We start from the raw sequence: 19755 nt of genomic DNA on the forward strand, positions 1-19755 counted from the left end.
CACACACACACACTTACACTTGTACATAACGGTTAAAAAGGTGGTTGTGTGGCGGTGCTGTTGGAGTCAGAAACCGTAGTCTTTCTAATTTTGCCCACCTTACGCACACACAAACAAACTGATTAGTGGCCACAGAAGGCAGCAAAGGTGGGTTGTGAGGCAGCGCAAGATATAGGACTAATTTAAAATAAATAATTGAATTTTAAGGATGTTCACCCTGAGAAATGGGTAAAACACAATAACAAAGGCGCACAAGCGTATGGACTGCAAATAGAGTATACAGGAAGAAGAGTCTTCAGTGCAAAGAAAGGGTGTGTGTTAAGGTAGGCCTGTAAATGAATAACTGCCACAGTGTGAGTTAAATAACTGTCTATGCACATAACGGTGAGTGCGCTGTGTGTATTGTTGTAGTTGTAGGTGAGAAAGTGTGCTTTAGAGAAGGTGTGTGCTGCGCTGCTAAGCAGGCTGTGGCACTCAGCAGTGTTTGTGGGAAAATTCTAATGTTAGGCATTTGTGCGTCGACAGACAGACAGACAGACAGACGGACACGCAGTTATGTGTTTGAAAGGTGTTTCTTCGACGCAGTTTAAAGTGAATTGCTTGCACACAATTCTAGTTTACTTACAGTTGATAAATTTTCTGCAATCAATTAGTGAAGCAAACACAATCAAATAACCGTATTAAATACAATAAGAATATACACGGCTTTCAGTGTAAGTTTAATGAAAATTTATTATGAAAGTTAGTTATTATTGTGCAACTGAACTGACCTTTAATTTGTCTGGAATCTGTTGAAACTGTAAATAGAAGAGGAAAATATATATTTATTTAACAAAGCTATAAACTGTGAATAAATTATTTTTGAAGGTTTGGCAAAAATTTGCATAAAAATAAAAAATGTATTTCGCAGAATAATTTTAAGTTTAACGTTTCAAAATTTGGAGAAAAAAATTTTAAACTCATCTATAAAATTTTTAATTTTTTTAATATGTTTTAATATATTTTTTTCGGATGTATATATGCATTTCGATTTATTTCATTAATTATCCATATTTTATTTTTTAATTATTTACTTTTTTTTAATATTTTTTATATAAATATTACTCATATGAAACATTTTTGATTATTCTAATAAATTCTCTAAAATTTTTTTTGAACTTTTCAGGAACATTTTTGATTACCATCAAATCATCTATACAATTTTTAATTTTCTTTTAAATATTTTTTAATATTTTTTTTTCGTATGTATATATAAATTTCGATTTATTTCATTAATTATCTATTTTTTATTTTTTAATTATTTATCTTTTTAAAATATTTTATATGTAACTTTTATTCATTTGAAACATTTTTGATTATTCCAATAAATTCTGTAAAAAAAAAATTTAATTTTTCAGTAACATTTTCAATATTTTTGATCACCTTGAAGTGCGCAATGACATTGAGATAAACAACATTTCATACAAATTGATATGCTCTTTATCATCTGAGCTGCTTCCAGTCAGCGCACTAAAATCTTGACAATTAAAATGTCACCGTGACAGCGCAAATTAAACTGTCCTGGCCATTTATAAATTAGCAAAAAGGGAGGAGAAACAAATCTCTGTGATTCTACTTTGTGAAGTCTATTAAAGAGGCCTCAATATTTGTTTATGCCTTAAAATTTTCGAGAATCATTGTGTGCATAAAAATACACAGGTCACCCTAAGAGCACGTAGGCACTTCAAGCACTTGAAGTTGACAGCCTAAATATGAAGCACAATTCATAGAGGAGCAAGAACAAAGCCATCATTGAATTGTTAGCGATTAGTTGTATTGCCATTTGAGTATGGAGCATGAAATGCAGAAAAAAATTAAAAAGTCAGTAAAGCTAATCACCAAAATGATGACATGACAGTGCTGGCGTAGCGGCATTGAAGTGAAATGCAGATAAAAAGCAAAGTTGGTGAGCTGTTGTATACATTTTTTTCATAGATGAAAGTGGAAATGAGCATGAAAGCAGTGCAATTTTGTATGGACAGCAAGATAAGCTTATTTTCTGAAAATTAGAAAAAAGAAATTAAAGTCGGTTTGAAGCATATTTTTGCACTAATTGCACTAAATCTTTGCTTTAAATTATTTTAAGTAAAAAGCAACAATTTTAAGCTTCCAGCGAATTGAGCGTGTATTACCGTAATGCCACACATAGCGCATTGAAAATTGAAAGCAACAAATTTGTCGGAATTGAAGATATAAACGAAAGAGAAAACAACAAAAAATATACATAAACTACATTCATAAATCAGCTTTGAAGCGCTAAAGCAAAATACACTGCTCAAGCAATGAGCGAGCAAAACTTAAAAGTAAGACACACAAAAATAAAGAACTGTAACAGAATCTGCCTGAATACGCCACGAACGAGATGAATTTCCCAGCTAAGACACATATTCACACGCACACTTACACATACATTGAGTTTCGAAATTAGACGGGTTTATGAAGTAGAGAGAGAAAGAGTGAGAGACGGAAATGAAAGCAAATGATAATATAAGCGCATAGTAATGGAGATGATTTGTGCTGCTAACCAGCGTAGCCACTGCACAGCCACACCACCACACAACCACATCCCAATGCCACCACTTTCCCCACCCTCGTACGTCAACTTGTAGTCGCTGCTTCCAATTCGTTTACCACAGAAAATCCCATTTTACGCTTTCTAACTGCAATGGCCTTAAAAACTTTTACTATTTCGCATTTCGCAGAACCCTTGCATCCTTACTTGTATTATGAAAGCAATGGCTGGCGCTGCATTGGCGCTTATATGCGCCATAATAACGTCCCGCCATGTTTTGCCTTGTCAACGGTGTTGTCTTTTCATCAAATCCACAATCCACATACATAACTTGTGGATCTGATACTTCCTGTCCTAACAGACGTACGTACGTACGTACAGTGAAATATTCTTTTTATTTGCGCCAAGCTACAATAATGCTGACTTCTGTCGTAAATATGGTATTAGGAGCGTCGTTACCATGTGTATGCGCCTGAAAGCTTGCTACACCAAATGTCCGCTTGTGTATGGCGCGCGCGTTGTATGTGCTGTGAAAAGAAGTGCAGTCACAAAAATAAATAAAAAGCGAAGAAAGAAGAAGAAAAAAACAGCAACAACACACTACGAAAAGCAAAAAAAAAAAGTCGCTTAGACATAAGACGGCGGCGAACATGTCAGTTAATGTGGCGCGTTGCAAGTGCATGTGTTGCCGCTGTTGCATTCCACTCACGAAGCGGAAGTGCATGAATGACAGCGGCTAGCTTAGTTAGTGGCGAATATGATTTTTGCCGACTTAAATTACACACTCACACACACATGTATACACATATAGAGACACTCAACCACATCCGCTCACATATACATACATGCATTGATGCTTGGCTAAAACTTAATTCCCTGCTCATATAGTGTGCGGCTCTAGCATTTCAGTATTTTTCGTATTTCAAGCTTAACCTCATTTTTTAATGCAATTGCTTTAAAATCTAAAATGTGTATGTGGACGCTCAGCTTTCCCAACTCTTTTTTTCTTGTTTGTGTTGCAGCAGCCATTTTTATGCACGAATTTGTCTGAGTTAAGCTTGTGTTTTTCTGTTCGTCCATTTAGTTAGCAGTTTTAAGATTTTAAGTCATTCTACGTTATACACAGTTTTTTGGAATTGCATTAACTTTTTATGTAAAATACAGTTAGAGATTCTGAGGTAATGTTTAAAATTTGCGTAACGAAATAACGGTCACTCATTTAAGCACCAATGAAGTACATATGAAAGGTTTTCTTAGATATCTCCCTTCCGCCTTTTGTCTTTTGAATTTCGTGGCTATGTATAAAGTACTTCAGAGCTCGTATCTGGCAATACTATACATCTTTGAAAAGTCTTGGCATAACCTACAAAATGACACAATGCATAATTAGTTTGGATATTGCGTTCAACAGTTATAGTCGTGTAAACATGGAGTTCCTTAACGCCGAAATCCGCAATATTTTAAAGTTTTCCTCCGTTAAAGGCAAATCCGCTAGAGAAATGTTCCGTGAGATTAATGAAGTTTTTGGAGATTGTACTCTATCACTTCGAACTGCGGAGGAATGGTTTCATACAGAGCGGGTGAAAACGACACCATGGATAAGCAAGCCGACGGAAGATCTGTGACGACGAATACCTCTCAAATCATGGAAAACATCGGGTTAGACCGGCATGTGGCATCTCGTGACCTCGCCCAGGAGATAGGAGTTCGTCACCAAACCATTTTAAACCATCTGAAGAAGGCTGGCTACACAAGAAAGCTTGATGTTTGTGTGCCGCATGATTTGACACAAAAAAAACCTTCTGGACCGAATCAACGCCTGCGATATGCTGCTGAAACGCAACAAACTCGACCCATTTTTGAAGCGGATGGTGACTGGCGGCCAAAAATGGATCACATGCGACAATATCAAAGGAAAACGGTCATGGTCGAATGTCGGTGAATCGTCCCAAACAGTGGCCAAGCCGGGATTGACGGCCAGGAAGGTGTTGCTTGGTGTTTGGTGGGATTGGAAGGGAATCATCCACTGCGAGCTGCTCCCATATGGCCAGACGTTTAAATCCACCATCTACTGCGAACAACTGGACCGCTTGAAGCAGGCGATCGACCAGAAGCGTTCAGAATTGGCCAATAGGAAGGGTGCAGTATTCTATCAGGACCACGCCAGACCACACACTTCGTTGATGACTCGTCAGAAGCTAAGGGAGCTCGGATGGGAGGTTTTATTGCATCCACCATATAGCGACCAAGTGCGAACGCCCTTGTTGGTGTAAAGTAGAACTCGAAAGAGGCTTGTGAAAAGGGGCTGTGCAAGTTCTTCGCAAACAAGGAGGAGGCTTCTGCGAGGGAGGTATTATGAAGTTGCCGTCTAGATGGAAACAGATTATCGAACGAAATGGTGCATATTTGAACTATATCCGATAACTGTAACACTTTTTATAAAGCATTGAATAAAGAGCAAAAAAGCGGAGGGAGATATTTGACAACCTATTATTTATATATCAAAAAGCTGCGCAAGCTTCAAAAAGCTCCGGGAACTCTAAAGCTCTTGTATTCTTCTGGATCAAGAGTCTAGGTTATAAACTACCAATGGCTAACTTGAGAGCTAATGCAAAGGCCTTCTTATATTCATATAACGAAAAGCTTAGGGATTTTCGCAAAGCTCTGGTAACTATAAAGCTCAAGTGTTCTTCGAAGCTCTAGTATCCTTAGAAGAAAACTTCCGATCTGAAGACTCTTTACGTAAGGGATGCAGAAAACTTAAAAACTATTAAAAAATGTGGATTTTAAGCCTGGTAAAACGTAAACTTCGGGGCTAGTGCCAAACAAGTACGTTTTTCAATGCTATTCAAATCAGAATGAAGGGACCCCTCCCCAAAATGTGAACCGCGTCTCAACTAAAATATAAATTAATGAAAAGAGTTACTGTATCATAGCGATCAGCTTCGTTTTGATTTACCACTACGAATGTTTCGAAGATGTTTTTAGCTTATTATAAAATATCTATATTTGGAACCTATGCAAAATGACATATCTGAGACGCTTATAAGACTTAAACATATGTACACATGTGGACCCGTTAAATGCTTGGGTTTAATAAATATATAATCCCAACGCAAAGGATTAACAAACCGAAGTCGAAATCAACATTTGTGGCTTTGTGCCATAAACGAACGTGAACACACACCTGCGAACCAAGTCAGTTCAAAAGTTTAAATACATAAAAGTGCGCCGAAACCGAGCAAATTACTGTCATGTTAATTATGTAAACGCTTGCGACTGCGCAAAAGGCATATAAGACGAGCACAGAAGTGGAGAATGCCATGTTTTTACGCACATATTTTAAGTGTGGAGAGGGAGCTTTTGAGGCCCACACCTGGTTAATTACTTATAAATTGCATACAGACGCGCTACATTACTTAACTGTATGTGTGATTATCCTTTTCATTATACATGTGTGTGTGTATATTACGTGAGTCGGCCAAATAAACGCTGCATGAATATTCGACCAATCTGCGAAACAACAACAACAGCAATCAGCATTGGCACTTTTAACAAGCCGAAAGGATGCCGGAAAAGGTTGTTTGGCTGTGCGTCGGAGTATGAATAAATACATAACTAAGTTACACATACAAACAAGTGTTTAATTATATATTTGCATATATGCTTGTTTGGGTATGCGCCTGCTTGTAATTACATATGTGCCTGCTTAAGTATTGAAGTAAAGTACGTGAGCGCTAATTTTAGGTCATACACTTGTCGCTTATGTAATGTGTATATACAGTTATCTGCACTACATATGTTCATGTATGTAAAGCACATGGCGACGCGTGTGTGCACTGCTCGCAAACACTCGCTTAATTACAAGTTAATTAACTTCAGCTCATCGTAGTGCGGCGCAATGAAATTCCAATGGAGACGACAAGGAAAAACACCAAAGTCGTGAATTAAATATGAACACCTTCGGTATTTGCTTGTCTTCATCGCCACACTTTTTCCTGTTTTTGTTATTGTTTTTGTTTATTAAGAATTAAGCTCCTCTGTGTGTCTTGTGGAATGGCTACGCGTGCGTATAAGCCCTGCGTAAGTGAGGGTGTGTATGTATTTGCGCTTAATTTTATGCACAGCTGCGCGACTTAAGCATTTTGTTGCTACTTACATGTTGTTATTGTTGTTGTTTTAATTTTTAAATTAAAGCTGAGGTGCTGGATTGTCAGCTTAATCGTCAATATGCGTAAAGTTTGCGCGTTCCACAGAGACCAATGCGCCTTTAAATATGTATGTGCATATATAAAACAGTCTAAAGGCGTATGCTGTGCAGTTCATCAGTCGTTGGCATTAACGGCGTGCCTTTAGTGTCGGTATTAAGCACAAATATTTCGCTATCCACGCTTGTTTGTTATGCCTGACTGAGAAAAGTAATGAAATGTATATGTGAGTGTATTTGTGTTTGTTGTAGTCGCGGTGGATTAACGCCTAACGGTAGTATAAGACTTTTATCCTCTGAACGAAAAAAGTTATGGACCAAGTTCGCCTAATATTCCGACCAAAATATATAATGAAATATATAATGATCTTATGAAGATGAATGTTTTATAAAGATCAATAATTTTATGAAGATTATCTTGTCATTGTAGTTTCTCACCACTTTTTCAGCATTCCCGATGTTAAGTCACCAGCAACGCAAATTCAATAAGAGTGCTACAAAGGTTTTTTTTTTTTTTTTTTTAAATAAAACAAAAAAGCTTTGGGATATCTTTATTACTATGAAAGTACATTTAATGGCATTATGTGTGGAACTCGATTTATTTTGAGCCGCCACCACGAGCACGCTTGCAGAAGTCCAGACGCTGAACCTAATTTTCGACGATTATAAGGAATAAATTGGTCGATACTGATGCAATTTCACGTTAGATATTCGTACGAAGTTCATCAATAGTCGCTGGCTTCATGGTATAGACCATAGACTTGACGTAGCCTCACAAGAAATAGTCAAATGGCGCCAAAACGCACGACTGAGGCGGCCAATTGACTGGGCCATTTCGTGAGTAAACACGTTCACCAAACTTGGTTTACATTCGGTGTGTGGCTTGTGGAATCGTCCTGTTGGAACCACATATTGTCCAAGTCCATATAATACCTTTCGGACCAAAAATATTCGCTTATCACTGAGTTCCCATTCACAGTAACGTGCCGGTTTTGATCATGCCGGAAGAAGTACGGCCCAATGACGCTGTGGGCCCATAAACTGCATGCAATGGTGACTCATGGAGTACGTGTGGATAGCTGCCTGCAATTTTGGTTATTGATGCAGCCATTCAGCCATAAATTAGCCTCATCGTAACGTAAGACGTAGAGCTCTTAAAGTTAAAGTCACTGACTGCAAATTTTGGTAGTAAATTTTAATAGTTTCGACACGTTGTTGGATCGTATATCTTTCCAAGATGAAATGGCAAACTTTGCTGAAGAGAAACGCCAAAACAGCGCGAAACCCCTTTATTTGTTATCAATGCTGATAGATTTGATTTACAAAAAACAGTCATATGAATTTAAATTGTGAATGGAATATTCCTTGGTAATGTAAATTTTTAAATCCATTTCGAGCCATATTCATTTTGATCTAAAAACACTACTTAAATACCTTAGATTGTCCACTAATAGGAAAGCATTCCGGTAAACTGACACAAAAAATATATAATACAAATATACGAGCCAATATCTTTAACCAACTTTTCATGGAATTTCTTAAACGGTCTCCTAATAAAAAAAAATGTAGAAACAGAATCTGATTTCACTTTTGCCATAAACACATTTTTGTATCACTTTCGGCAGTATGTACTTGAGAAGTTTCGAAACGCCTCAATGGTTGTTAACTTAACGATAATGTCGCTGGGTCATATTATTCGGCCATTCAATTTTTTTAACAAAACTGTTTGGTATCAAACATGACTATTTTTTAACTTTTTTTTAAACCAGCTTAACCTCTTCTTAAAACAATATATGTATATGTATATATTCTGGTCTAAGCGACCCGCTATCATCTCCAGCAACATTATTTAAAGGTTAACATGTGTAGAAGTAAGCTAAAGTTTTAATAAGAACTTCACTCAAAATTGGAATACTAAACACTTACACTAGTTATAGACGAAAAAATGCACGACTTCTACATTAATGAAACATTGTAATCAATAAATTTTGGTAATTTATTTTTTTATGGTACAATACTAATTAAAATTTCTATGACATGCTAATCACTGGCTCGCACATACGAATCTCATTTTGTGACGGCTATTATTGGCTTCGCTTCGGTCAGCTCACAAAGGAATTTGTGAGCGCACACATACGCATACAAACGCGCAATAAAGTACACTCCTTTGTTGTCATTCACACAGAGGCGTTATTGTGGTTATTTGCTTGTCGGCTTAATTTCTATTGAAAATTTTTAATATGACAAATGTCAGTGTTCGTTGTTGACCGCAAGGTAAATTACATTTGTGTGTGTTTATGTATACTTGTACTTACTCATATCAGATCTGTATATGCGTATACATGTATGTAAGCATTATTATGGTACTTTGACGTGTTTGTGGATTTGTGGGTGTTGCTTATCAAAACCACATCGACAGCATAGCGAAATTAATTTAACCGATACAATCAACAAAATTCATCAAATATATATATTTTTCTAATTTGTGCGAATAATCACAAATCAGGATTTAAATTTACAACATAAAGGGTTTATCATAAAAAAAAATAATAATAATAAATAAAAAAATTAAATATAATATGAGACATCTAGAAAAATAAATAAAAAATAAAAATAATTTAAATTTAAAATTTTTTTTAAATTTCTTAAACAGTTTTTTTTCATAAATAGCATTTTCCAAAAACTGATATGAAAACAGTAATATTTAAATTTTTAAGATATATATATTTTTCTTCCAAACTGCCATTTTCTCCCACTCTCTTCCTCCGGCTTCATCGAACTTTAATTTCAACAAGAACCGAAGCCAGTTCAACTTTTTCTAACTTATCCCAACCTATCTATTATCAACTAGTAAACCTCTGCCGTTAATACAACCGGCAATTGGGAGTAAAATGGAAATTGAAAGTTTTTCTTTGCCACAAAATTAATTAAAAAATTTAACCAAAAGTTTACGCATAGATTTGCGGTAAATATTCGAAGAATTTACTTTTAATTGTAAATATGTTAAGGCTCACCGCATGCTGGTGCATATACAATGCAATATTCATATACTAGTATATGATATGCAAATCAGTGATAGAAATTCAATTCAATTTCGAAGAGTGCAAGTTCGCAAGTGCAAACAGACACTTTCATAAAGTGTTTCCTGCAATTGTTGAACGTTAGTTAAAGTGTTGCACATTTCACTTAACATTTTACGAAATAATAGAAAATGGGCTAAAGGACGATTGAAATTGAACCAATATCATGGAGCTTGGAGGAAGAAAAGTATACACTCAGTTTAAGCAATTTCTAACTGCATTGCATAGCAGTGAGAGTCTCAAATGCAGTTACTTCAAAAAGGTGGATTACTATGAAAATTTGGCACAAAAATTATTTTTATTTTATGACTGCGAATTTCAAGGAACTACCCCAGTCAAATAATTATATGTGCATTTCGGCTTTTGTTTATATTTCTTATTCACTGTTATTTTTTGGATTTCGGTAAATGTGGCATAAAAAATTGATATGTTACCGTTACTATGCAATGAAAATTGTTTCATACTTTTCTCGTTCGTTGTAAAGTTACATTAAGAATGTGCTTGTGAATTGGGTATTGCGTAGAAAATATTTATGTGTGAAAAATCAGTTTAGCGGATCTTTCTTACTGATAGTGTCGCAGCAAAAACTTGTTTTGCTAAAATTTGTTTTCAAAATTATTGTAGGTGCATCAACTTAATGAATTATTAAAAATTTGATTACATTTATTTAACTTTAAGCCTAAAATGCCTCGTGGTACAAGTTTATCAGTCGAGGAACAAGTAATAATCATAGGAATGCATAAAAGCGGTTCCAAAATGGCTCTAGACCAAAGCGACATCGGAATTGTATCTCAAAATTTCTTAAAAATCCCACTAATTATGGTACAGCGATTATGGCAGCGAACGAAAAACAACGTTGATGAGCGGTGCGAAAGGATGATTCGACGGCTAGTAGTCGCGGACTTGATAAGTAGCGATCAAATATGGACCTAGTTAAGACAGAAAATCACAATAAATATAATTTTTCCAATTATACATAAAAATCAGTTTCTGAAACACACTTGCATAGTACCTAAACCAACGCTAAAGAAAGACACAATAAAGCACATTTGAGGTTTGCAAATAAATACTAATTCTGTGCCGATGAGTGATAGAATACAGTCTTTGGTCGGCCCAGGTCAGTACAAGAAATAATGGAGAGATTCGCACCAGGAACGACGGTCCTACAACAAGCTATGTTTTGGAAGCGGTACCTTGATTTCTGGGCTGCATTTTGCTGCTGGGGAAAGCTATTTACATGTTTTATATTCACTCAAATGAATGCTAATATCAATGTAGATCTTTTGGACAGCGAGTTAATAAAATTTGCTGGCAATATTTATGGCATATAACTGGACATATCGAAAGTATAACGCTTCAATCCTCACGAAGAACATCTTTAACGACCAGAAAATTCCGGTATTACAATGTGTAGCATTGAGTTCGAACCTAAATCATATTGAGGATCTCTGGGAGAACCTCTATGCTCCTGTTTTCCAAAACGGAAAGCAGTTTGAGACAGTACTTCAACTTAAATTAGCCATAAAGCAAGAATTTGCCAATATTTACATAACTATTCTACAGTCAGTTGTTAATTCTCTGAATAAGCGGCTTAATTTAGTTTTAAAATATAAGGACAATTCTACTGACTATTAAAATAAACATTTCTTTCAGTTAAACTCAAATGTATAGGCTTTACTGGTAAAAATAGTAAAATGCACATATAAATATTTACCATTAGCCTAAACTTCAATTCTGTTTTATAGTTTAAAAAATATTTTGAAATTTGTTAATTTTTTGTTTTTCATATCGTATAAAGTAATAATAACAAACCTGCATACTCAGAAATATTTTGCAATTTTGTGATCTTTAATTTTTTTTGCATAATTATTTGACTGAAGTACAATAATGAGCTACAGTTCTTGCAAGAGAAAGAAACAATTCAAATTGACATTTTTTAAATGGCCCCAGCCAGTAGTACTATTATGAAGTTTTCCTGCTTGACAAAGGCCAAATTATTTATGCATTAACTTGTAATTTGGTTTTTATTTCAGTAACTTCAAAAATCTAGGAAGCATCTGGGTCTTACCTTTGTTTGTATAAATATGAATAAGCTTTTATATTTGCCACTGTTGTTGAGGTGCTAACAAATGCCTTTGTACTTAACTAATCCAGATACTTTTTCATTGTCTTCTTTCTATTTTATTTATTCATTTAAGCTTTGCTTTATAAATAACCACATACACAGTGGCAATTATAAAAGTACCCAGTAGGAAAGTTAAAATGAAATTTTTTGTTGCAATGAAAGAAATTTTTTGTTGCAATGAGGGTGAAATTAATTAAGTAAATAGTGTTTGAATAGACAAAAAAATCGTTCGACAGTTTATAATTACGCTCATTTGGGAAACAACTTTGAATAATATCGAATAGATTTAGAGGCGCATTGCTAAATTAAATATTGAAAATTTCAGAGACTTTTCTGGCAGTGGTGTAGGCTCAACAGAAAAAGAGCATTGTATGAAGTAGAATGAACCCAAAAATGTTGATTATTTATATAAATTCTGTCAAATAAGTACCCGGAACTTCTCAAATTAGTTTGTAATTAAAAAATATAATTAGTTTGTGTGAAATTTTGTGTGTGGAACGAAATTTCTTGTGCCAAAACGTTGGAAATGTTGAAAAAAAAACATTTGGTGATTCAACCATGTCGAAAACTCAATTTTACGATTGGTATAAATCGTTCAAAGAGGGGCATATAAAAATCGCAGCGCACACAAAAGGTTGACTTGTTCCTAATGACGCCGTAAACAAACAAAATGACACATAGCAATAAAAATTGACAGAATAGTGGCTGACAGTTATGCCTACCTGGGGAAAAAAATAGAATATTCTCAGCGGGAAAATTTAAAATGAGAATTTCCGGGTACTTATTTGACTGAATATAAGTAATAAAGTCAACATATTTGAATACTGTTTTAAACAATCTTTCAAAACTAATTTTTCTTTTATTCAAAAAAAAAAAAATATGTTCAAAATTTATCACATAAATTCTCTCTCAATAGAAAATTGAATACTATTTTCGAAGAGGCTTTCCTTCAACTAATAGTTGTCTTAAACTAATTTTGAAACATTTTCATTTTCATTACATATATGTAAGTGATCTTGATTTTCCCTACTGGGTTACTTGGCAAGTTAATATGTACAATTGTGTCCATGTGAAAAGCAGCACGCTTGTGTGCGTTTATTTAAGTGGACGACCACAATGGCGCACAATTGTTTTCATTACGGAAACAATTCCATTTAACTGTTTACCTGTTTGTGAATTGGTGAGCTTCGCTTTTATCTTACGCCATTTTCCAAGCACCGGCTGCTGATAAATAAAATGCATAGCGTGTAAGCACACAAGTACAAAAACAAACAGAGGCTTAACATACCACACACATACTCGAAAAATAACACAAACACCTACAAAGGCAGAGTATATTTAGTGGCGTGGGTGCCAAGCAAACTTTTACTAAACGCCTTGTCAGTATGCGTGTGTATGTGTGTGTTTGCATGAGTGTTTTCATTTCACTTCATAAACATAACAATAATAATTTTACTAAATCTGAATTTATGCAGAAAACCACACATAGACAATGCGGCCTGTTGCTACTTGCGGCTATTGCGTTTACAACGCCAGCAAACAAACAACAACTACATAATAGTACAAAGCGGCAAAGTGTACTTTTCGCCTTTTTCCTTCACCTTTAACTTCCTCTGCCTTAACTCTTTTTGCACATAGTAATTGTTCCAGCAAGCAAACCAGGTGTAAAGAAACAGCAGAGCAAATGCGCTGTAAAGGCAACAATAACAAGCTCACTGTAAAGCCTAAAATACAACCATAACTCTCGCACGCACACACACACACACACAGTGTACCTGGACAACAAAGGACATCAGCTGCAGATGAGCAGCAAAATGTAAAAATAAAGCTCCACAATTTGTGGGTGAGCGCACTAAGAAGATGACAAAGCCAGCGTACGATAAGTGAAATAAGTTGGCAACACAAACATACCTACACACACACACGCAGTTAAATAAGGAAGTTTAAAAGTCGTTGCGGCTGCGAGAAGAAAGAGTCTTTGTAGGAATTAACTCTGAGTTAGCTGAGTGCTACGTTAATGAGTTTTTCTCAGGTGAGTGTGCTTTCAGAATACCCGGAAATGTTTAATTTTGGTATTTCTCTTGCTACTCGAACTAAAAATCAATACTAGTACATTGATGCTAATGAAGTCAGCAGCAGGTTCTGGACCTTACTTTTTTGAAACTGAATAAAGGAGGGATAGCCTCAAAGTAACGATCACCAAAAGATTTCCAGAAATGCTGCTGAGTTAATGGATCTTGTCGAAGAAAATCCGTATCTCTTCCAGTTACGTAGACACGACTATCGAGGGTACGGGCGGTCGGTCTTCAAGAATGACCAATCCATAGATCTACAAATTTATCTATTAGACGAGACCACTAGTTCCCAAAATGATGTCGATAAATGCTGCTGAGTTAATGGATCTTGTCGAAGAAAATCCGAATCTTTTTCAGTTACGTAGACACGACTATAGGGGGTACCGGTCTTCAAGAATGAACAATCCCTAGATCTACAAATTTATCGATAAGCCGAGACCACTAGTTGCCAAAGTATTGACTTGAACCATCTCTAGCCCACTAATTTTTGCTAAGTTGTCTCACAGTGCTCATAATTAAGAATCCACTAATTTGTGGAATCCACTGTCTTTGTGTGGAAGAGATACCATAATATAGTATTGAGAGAACAGTGTTGAAAAATTAAGTCTACAGGCTGATACATTACGAGCCGCCATGGAGAACTATTTCGAGTTGCCTGATATGATGGCCTTAAAGCATTCCTAGTTCCCTGAGAAACACACATCTAAATGATCCATATTCACGGAAAAATATTTTATTCATTTCGGCGTCGGCCTTCATAGAAAGCATAGTATCTACATAGAAAATATTTTAAAGTAACTTTTTCTCATCAGTCATAGAGACTCTAAGAGTCTATTAGTTAGTATCATTCCGCTTCGATTGACAACAATGCTTACTTGCCTAAAAGGTTTCTAATTTGCCATTTGATTACAGATATCACAACTGCACTTGTAGCCACAAATAAGAATCTTCTGGCTAATGATAGCAGCCCCAAGTGCTTATTACGCCGAAACTATGCCAGTCGAACTAGCAAGTTCATGAAATGCCAAACTCAACAGGACACTGCTGAGGAACATTTTCAAAACGCAATGTAAGCCGAGCAAACAGAGAAGAAATATGAGTTGTACAAACATACTTACAAACCTTGCAATGACAAACCCCACCACGTTCCAAGTAATACGGGTGTGGAGTCTGTGGCTTGGCAATCAAAGATGCGAATTGAATGAATGCACAAAGCGCATTTGCGGAATGCCTTTCATTTACTCATACGCAGGTTATTACTGCATGCAACACAAAGATAATCAGTGGGCAACGGCAGCAAGCATTCTTTTCAATTGTTGAACTTCGGCAGTGAGTAAAATGGGTGTGAGTGTGTGTGTGAGCGAGTGCGGGGCAAAGTGCGGACTGAGGTCACATGCGAAGTCGCTACGAAGTATGCTATTTCAGCATTGGCAATGAACGATATTAGGCTGAGAGTTGAGCATGAGGCCACAATACCACAAGTGGCAGGCAAATGTGGAAAGTTTGCAAGTGCGGAAGCAAACTAACGGTTTTCATGCATACATTTGCTGAAAAAGGGGTAAGTACACGGTAGTGAAATGCGCTATTTGAAACCGGTAAGACTTCAAGTGCAATATGTACTATTACCAGTCGTGCTTTAGTGCCTGTTTTCCGCAAACATTTTACGAATATAACAATGGGTTGTGGAATAAAGTGTGTAAAGTCTAAAAAAGATATGTATCTTCGTCAATCAACCGATGATCGCATAGTTATTTCAATAAGTAATTTTCATTGGTGATTTCTCACTCGCTGCCTAGAATTTGCATTATAACCGTATTTTTAAACTGAAGGCATTATTTTCGTTCTCTTAACCTTTCAAATCTACCTCATATGAGTACAACTGCAGCCTCTGTTGCCGCCTGATAATCTCGGCTGCTTTCATGGTCTGTTATCCCCAACATATCCAACTTAAGCTGCTTTCCACCAACTAACCGAAAGAAGCAACCAACCGCAAAATCAATAAAAAGAAAGCATATAGTCAAACAGGCATGAAGATCTGAATGTGAACACACACACACTTTTACATGCATACATACATACATCCTCATATGAGTCGGCGTGCATTTGAGATGTCGTTGGCAGAGTGCAAAGTGCAACAACAGAAACTTGTGAAACAGTAGCAATGCAACTGAAAACAAGGAGGTAAATTGGTGTGTTGTGCCCCCACAGGCATACATATGTATGTACACGCACACAATTGTATATGCCTGTGTGCGTTTTTGTGCAAATACTTGCACCACCGAACTGATAAAACAATGGAAAGTTCAACGGAGCACTTGCCGTTTACTATGAGCTTTCACTTAACATCGACGCAAGCCTCTATGAGTGTACATATCCGCACTAATATATACAGTTATGTGTTTAGAGATCTACATATATATGTATGTATGTATGTCTAAATGTTTGCTCATATGGTTAATACATTTGTTTGCTGGTAGTTGGTAAACGCTTGTCGTTGATTTCATCTGTTCTATTCGGTTCTAATATATAAATAAGTGCCTGAATCCCAGTGGTTACTGGAGGGCCACTTAACTTAACTGGTTTAACTGGTTTAATTCTGCAGTGTTCAGAGAAATCTTAATTCGGGCGAATTGACCTTTCGCTGAATACTTCTCTGGTTTCTGGTATAAGTATGTAAGTGATTGGCGTGGAAACCGTTTAGCCGGTTATAGCCGAATCGATGAAAGCGCATCACTCCTCTCTTTCCCTCGCAGTTCGGCGCCAGTTGGAGATCTCAAGTGTACCCAGGTCGCTCTCCAACTGGTCCCTCCGACGGAGTGGAGGCTTTGCCCTTCCCGGCTCGAATCTGCGCTCTGGGATCAGTCCTCTAGAACCCTAAATTAATCAAATAATATCTAGAGTTTTACCAACATTGATAAAAGATCTCACTCAATCGATCTCCAATTATATAATAGGGATATTATTATTATTCCTTCAAATTAAAATCCGAAAACAAATTCTGCTCTCAGAATTCCACTTCCATGTGAACTCAGCAGCCAACTCCAATTATACGAGTTAAGCGAATTTTCACCAAAGAAGAAACATATATCCCCACCCCTAAAGGCTTACACACGTTTAATACGTAGACAAACCAACATTCTTATGTCTGCAAATATTTGTCTCCTGTTGTTGCGGTTAGCATTGCGCTTTTCCATTTGTATCATGCTCTGCTACGTCCTTTATCTTACTTGGTTATTCATTTTGTGCGATAACTGTCGACAGCATTCTTTTTAAATGTTTGCATGTTGACTGTTGCTTGCACTTGCAAAAAAGACAAATATATGCGATTTCACATGTATTCCTGTATGTGTGTGTGTGTTAAAGCAAATGAACTTTTGCATTTATCTGTATTGCGAATTGCGAAAAATGAGATAAGGAAAATGTGTTTAAAGGAAAGGAAATTAAAATGCATAAGAAGTCAGCTTAAATTAAGTATTTCATGCGAACGTGGACAAAATTCAGTATGAAAAGAAAAACTAAAGTGATGTGAGTCTGGAGTGTCTACAATAATGAAAGCACTCTGTATTGTTGGTATCAGAAACTTAACACAGTAGTAGATTATTTGTAGTTCTTCATCGCCTACTCCTTATAAAAAACTCTATTCCGACTACTTCACCCAAAGAAGGAAAAAATATAATAAAGTGTTGCCTACATTTAAGCAAAATGATCGTGGTGCTTAGTCAAATTTCATAGCTAGTTAAAAATTAAAAAAAAAAAACGACAAAAAGCTTGAACTCCTAATTCTGACACACCCGTACCTTCTGACAGGTTGAATTTGTAATTTCCACAAAGTGCGACTGTAGATTTGTGGTTTGTGGTTACGGCTAAGTTGCCACTATATTATTTGTGTGATAAATTCACTACTTGGGTGAATGACTTTTTGCAAAGCAAAATTTACTCACAAGTATTTAACAATTTCTAGTTTTAATTTAATTTATTTACTACAAATTGATTTTGCTCTTTGTTATATTTTCGTTCGATAAATTTTGTGTGTGTTTCCAATGTTGCATGAGTTCATTCACACATAGTTACATTCATAGCATTGATTTTGATAACCTTGCTACCTACCACTACTCCATAGACGGACGAAGTTCACAAACAGATCATTTCTGTCTTGCCTTGGCGCCTAACTTGCCGCCTTATTGCCTTAGAAGCATGTCAAAAACTTTTCCACCACAAAGCAAACGATTTACTGTTTAAGTGTGGTCATTTAAAGATTGAGCATTTTTGGTGAGATTGTGGTTGCAAAGTTGCAATTTACTCTTACATTCGTATGCTGTCATCTTTATTTGTGACAAAACACTTCAAGTTTGTAAATAAAGTGTACATATACCCGGCAGTTTGTTGGACTAAAATTTGGAAAATTTAGATATTTTTATAGGGGTATTCGATATATGATATGATTGCGAGAGTATACGTAATTAGTCTCGCAGAACTAAACAGAAAATGTTGAAGAGAGGTGAAAATATAATAAATTAACGGTTTTTTGGGGATATTTATGCCCTGACTAACTAACATACACTCGCCAAATCGAATAAAACCATCTTCGATGCACTTTCTATAACCATGAATTTGAGTTCCTTCCACTTTATTATGTTAGGTTGGCTAATATCTCCCTTCCGCCTTTTTGTCTTTTGAATTTCGCGGCTATGTATAAACCGCAACACAGCTCGTATCTGGCAATTCTATACATCTTTGAAAGGTTTTGACATAACCTACAAAACGACGCTTTGCATGATTAGCTTGGATACTGCGTTCAGCAGTTATAGACGTGTAAACATGGAGTTCACTAACGCCGAAATTCGCGCTATTTTTAAGTTTTCCTTTATTAAAGGCAAATCGGCTAGAGAAACGCTCCGTGAGATTAATGAAGCGGATGAAAACGACACCATGGATAAGCCAGCCGGCGAAAGACCTGTGACGACGAATACCGATCAAATCATGGGAAACATCGAGTTAGACCGGCATATGGCGAAAACGGTCGTGGTCGAAGGTCCGAAATCGTTCGAAACAGTGGCCAAGTCGGGATTGACTTCTAGGAATGATTTGCTGTTTGTTTGGTGGGATTGGAAGGAAATTAGTCACTATGAGCTGTTTCCATTTGGCCAGACACTTAATTCCAGAAGCGTCCAGAATTGGCCAACAGGCAGCGTGTAGTGATCCATAAGGACAGATGGGAGGTTTTATCGCATCCATCATATAGCCCGGACATAGCGCCAAGCGATTAAGTACCACCTGTTCCTGTCCATGGCGAACGCCCTCGGTGGTGTAAAGTTGAACTCAAAAGTAGCTGTCCGAGTTCTTCGCAAATAAGGAGTGGGTCTTATACAAGGAGGGTATTTTGAATTTGCCGTCTAGATGGAAACAGATTATCTAACGAAACGGCGCATATTTGAACTAAATCCGATCACTGTAACACTTTTTATAAAGCATTGAAGCGGTTATGTTATTTCATATATGTATAATACGTATATCCATTATAGAAAGTGTACAACTTTTTCTCTTCTATAGCCATTAAGCACTCGAAATGCGAGAGTTTGTCTCTCTAATCTTATCAATGTAAAGTGTCTACACATTCGAAACTGAAAATCAAATTGTCAACTCGATGGCTCAATAGTGTCACTGTATAACGAAGAGAGATTTAAAAGTTATTTGTTTGTATGTATGCTGCAGTGCTT

The 19755-nt window shown here is 36.3% G+C and overlaps 1 protein-coding gene across 1 annotated transcript in view; it reads right to left on the reverse strand.

Annotated features, from left to right (window-relative positions):
- Positions 1–19755, reverse strand: part of Con (connectin) — a 158958-nt gene that overhangs the window by 108565 nt on the left and 30638 nt on the right. Inside the window, exon 2 of the mRNA XM_029041027.2 lies at positions 771–797. The gene's annotated coding sequence lies outside the window, so the exon portion shown is untranslated. The remainder of the gene's footprint in view (positions 1–770; positions 798–19755) is intronic.

Source organism: Zeugodacus cucurbitae, chromosome 4 (genome assembly GCF_028554725.1).
Source record: "Zeugodacus cucurbitae isolate PBARC_wt_2022May chromosome 4, idZeuCucr1.2, whole genome shotgun sequence".
Taxonomy (NCBI): domain Eukaryota; kingdom Metazoa; phylum Arthropoda; class Insecta; order Diptera; family Tephritidae; genus Zeugodacus; species Zeugodacus cucurbitae.